At 45.6% G+C, this 834-nt stretch overlaps 1 pseudogene; it reads right to left on the bottom strand.

Annotated features, from left to right (window-relative positions):
- Nucleotides 1-346: 346 nt before the first annotated feature.
- On the bottom strand, nt 347-526 carry LOC126524780 (U2 spliceosomal RNA; annotated as a pseudogene).
- Between the last annotated feature and the right edge of the window lie 308 nt (nt 527-834).

Here is an 834-nt window from a genome sequence, read left to right as displayed (position 1 = left end):
GTGATCTGTGAAAACAGCTTCTCCCCCTTTCAAAGCAGAACGATGGGTGGGTTTCACAGAAGTGAGTGCAACTTTCGTTAAAGATCCATATATTGACCTTCTCAGCCACTTCTGAAGACAAAAGGCTGCTGTAGTAGTAAGTTGATGCATCTATGACTGTTTCAAATCCCAGTGATAATGATGATGATAATGATTTATTGGCTTCCCCTTTGAAGCGGAGCAATGACAAATATCCACATAGCCTGCTTGAATTATTCAGGTAATCATCACATGTCTTACACTGTAGCATTTTGCAACGAAGCTGTTTGTGGCTAAGCTTCCGTGCATTTTTGTACAGCGTTGGCAAAAAACCTGGCCCGATCCCGGAGGTAGTGCAATAACTGACCGACCCGCGGAGGAAGTGAAGCAAGCTTCAAGCATTCCGCCAAGTTGCAAAAGTAAGTTTAATAACTTGGGTCCCAATGGAACCCGTATCAGATATTAAGCTGGTAAGAACAGATACTACTATTTGACAAGCGTCGGCCATGTCTACGTTCGCACCGTCCTCTCTTTGTCGGCGTTCCAAGCGCTTCGTATCTACTTTCCTTCCGGCCTCCCGTTGTGGCGTTCCCGTTGAAACGTCACGTGTGTCTAGTTTCTTGCAGCTACTTTGGACGGCGGTCCCGTCATCCATGCCAATGCTCACAAAAAAATCAGAGTAAATGAGTTCATACCTTTGTTCAAAATTCTGTGTCACCACTGTGTCTTGTGCCAAACAGCTTCGCTGGGAATCCACCTTCACAGAGTGGAATGGATCGCAAGCGGATCCTGTCGTATCAATCTTTTCCTCCTTTT

The sequence above is a fragment of the Dermacentor andersoni genome, chromosome 3 (genome assembly GCF_023375885.2).
Source record: "Dermacentor andersoni chromosome 3, qqDerAnde1_hic_scaffold, whole genome shotgun sequence".
In the NCBI taxonomy this organism is placed as follows: domain Eukaryota; kingdom Metazoa; phylum Arthropoda; class Arachnida; order Ixodida; family Ixodidae; genus Dermacentor; species Dermacentor andersoni.
This window is presented reverse-complemented; position numbering and strand designations above follow the sequence as displayed.